Source organism: Bison bison, unplaced genomic scaffold, assembly GCF_000754665.1.
Source record: "Bison bison bison isolate TAMUID 2011002044 unplaced genomic scaffold, Bison_UMD1.0 scf7180017864483, whole genome shotgun sequence".
Classification (NCBI taxonomy): domain Eukaryota; kingdom Metazoa; phylum Chordata; class Mammalia; order Artiodactyla; family Bovidae; genus Bison; species Bison bison.
In genome coordinates this window covers 1,600,837-1,603,680 of record NW_011495043.1, presented here as the reverse complement: position 1 = coordinate 1,603,680, position 2,844 = coordinate 1,600,837, and positions in this window count along the sequence as shown.

Below are 2,844 nucleotides of genomic sequence, written 5' to 3'. Positions count from 1 at the left end.
AAAAAAAAAAAAAAAAAAAATTTGGTGTTTGTTTTATCTCAGCCAGTCTCCTCTCCTAAGCTCTTCTCATTCCCTTAGACCTCTGGCCTGCACTGTTAGAGTCTCCATCTCAAGTAGGCAAAATGACTTTGGCACTTGGCTAGAAGCTCCCGCAGACGCTGCCTCCCGCGGACTCAGCGGTGCTGTGATCTCCGTGGGCTCGCAGGACGGGCGGGAGGGGCCGCGATCTGCTTGCTTATCATTATTGATGTGGCTTCAGCGACCTTTGCTGCGTTTCTGTCCAGTGCGATTCTGGATGCAGTTCAGAAAACACCTGCTGAAATGCTTGCAAGAAATCCGTGTGCGTGCCAAGTCTGGGTGATTGGTGTCGCTCTTGAACAACATGAAGGTCAAGCTTTTGGCCCTGGTTTAACTGTTACTTTAATGAAAGTCAGCTTTCTGTATTGAGTGAATTTTAATACAGACTCAGCATGGGCCGGCATTTCTACTTTTTTGCATAGTTACATCCAAGATGGTCTTTAAACTAAAATGGAAGAAGGGTGGAGACACTGCAGGGCCTTTAAAATCGGAGGATAGTTAGGAAGGAGAGTCTCTGTTCTTTGAAATATCAGGAAGTTGAAGGTTTATGTTTGATCTCTCCTTTCACCACTTCACCCTCCTCATTCTCAAAGGAATAATACCTCTGTGATTGCTTCCTTCCTTTCCTGGGGGGCTGTATCTTATTCCTCCCCAAACCTGTGGAGCTTTTAGTTGCTATAACAAGATCACTTCTTACGTCAATGAGGGTGTTTCAGCCCTACCATTTTATGCTACTGTTTTCGGTACAGGTTTTACAATTCCATTCACTATGGAAATGTGTGAGTTGTAAATGAGAGACGAAAACTCTAGAGCAATTTGACACATCAGAGTTCATCTGGGGACTTCCCTGGTGATCCAGTGGTTAAGACTTCGCCTTCCAGTGCAGAGGTGGACGTTCAGTCGTCAGGGAGCTAAGATTTCCTGTGCGGCCAGAAAACCAAAACATAAAACAAAAGCAATAGTGTAACAAATTCAATAAAGACTTTGGTCCACATCGAAAAAAAAAAAACTTTTTTAGAAAAAGTTCATTTGGTCTCAGACCACATTGAAAAAATGTAGTGTAATTAATATGCCAACTTGGTTAATGATGACAGGAATAACTAACATGCCTTACATATTTAGTAAGTGCTAGGAACTGTGCTAGGTATTTCATGGGTGTTATCTAATTTAATCTTCATAATGCCCCTTCATTCCCGTAAAATGAATGAGACAATAGTCTGTGTGGGTCCAGGTTTAGTCTGAGGCAGGCAGTTTCAGAGGGCTACAGACGCGTGAGGCACATTGCAGAGAGAGAATGGGGACAACCGGAGGCAGCAGAGGTCCTCGAACTTGAGCCTGCAGCAGAACCTCCCAGAGGCTGGTGTGAATAGATTGCCAGTCTACCACTGTGCACCTCCCCTAAAGTTCTGATTTCATGAGGTCTAGGATAGGGCCCCCAAATTTGCGTTTATAACTAGTTGCTGGGAGTTGCAGATGCTACTGGTCCAGGGAGACCTACAGCATCAGCATCACCCAGCAACTTTGAGAGCTACTGGAAATTGAAAAAGTGAGAGTATTAGTCGCTCAGTGTGTCCAACTCTTGTGACCCCATGGACTATGGCCCTCCATATGGAATTCACCAGGTGAAGCTACTTACTGGAGTAGGTAGGCATGCCTTTCTCCAGAGGATCTTCCTGACCCAGGGATCAAACCTAGGTTTCCTGCATTGCAGGCAGATTATCGTCTGAGCCACCAGGGAAGTGAAAGCTACTGACCTGGAGCTCAAAACCATCCATGTCACACACAGGACAGGTGGTGTAAACCCCAGATGCTTATCCCAGAGAAGGGACTGCTCCAGGTGCACATACACCTCCTGCAGCCTATTAAAGGGCTGGGCTGTGTAAGGGATACGCTTGGGACAGTGGATGTGACATTGGTCAAAAGGTGTGTGTTGAGACCAGTACAGTCGAGAGCGAGGGAGAAGCTGTGCAGGCAGCAAAGGAGGGAACCTGGAAGGTGCCCCGGGGAGGAAGGTGATGGGCTTCTGAACGAGGCCTCCGGCCTACTGGCCCTGAAGCTAAAGGCAGCTGCAGACGGGTCTGCTCTGCATGCGCCGAGTGGCTTGGTATTTTCATCTGGATGCATACATCCCCAGGTCCCTGCAGCCCCTACCCTCTCTTGGTCTTGATGACTTTTCATTTATGCTCACCGACCTGGCCACAGATGCCCCTGGAGCTGAAGGCCCTTGAGGTACAGGGTGAGCAGGCATCAGGAAAGTGCTGGATTCGATTATTTTATTTTATCTCATTTCATTTCATATTGAAGTATAGTTGATGGACACTGCTTTGTTGGTTTCCGATGTACAGCAAAGCGATTCAGCTGTACACATACGTGCATGTGTGCTCAGTCGTGTCTGACTCTCTGCGACTCTCTGGGCTGTAGCCCTCCAGGTTCCTTTGCCCATGGGATTTCCCAGGCAAGAATACTAGAATGGATTACAATTTCTTCCTCCAGGGGATCTTCCTGACCTAGGGATCAAACCTGCATCTCCTGCATTGGCAGACGGATTCTTTACCGCTGAGCCACTTGGGAAGCTGGAAAGCCACATGTACATATATCTATCCTTTTATCTGTTCTTTGTCAAATTCTTTTCCTATATAGGTTATTACAGAATACTGAGTAGAGTTTCCTGTGCTGTACAGTAGGTCCTTGTTGATCATCTACTTTTATATATAGTTCTGTGTGTGTGTTTTATATATATATATATATATATATATATATATATAA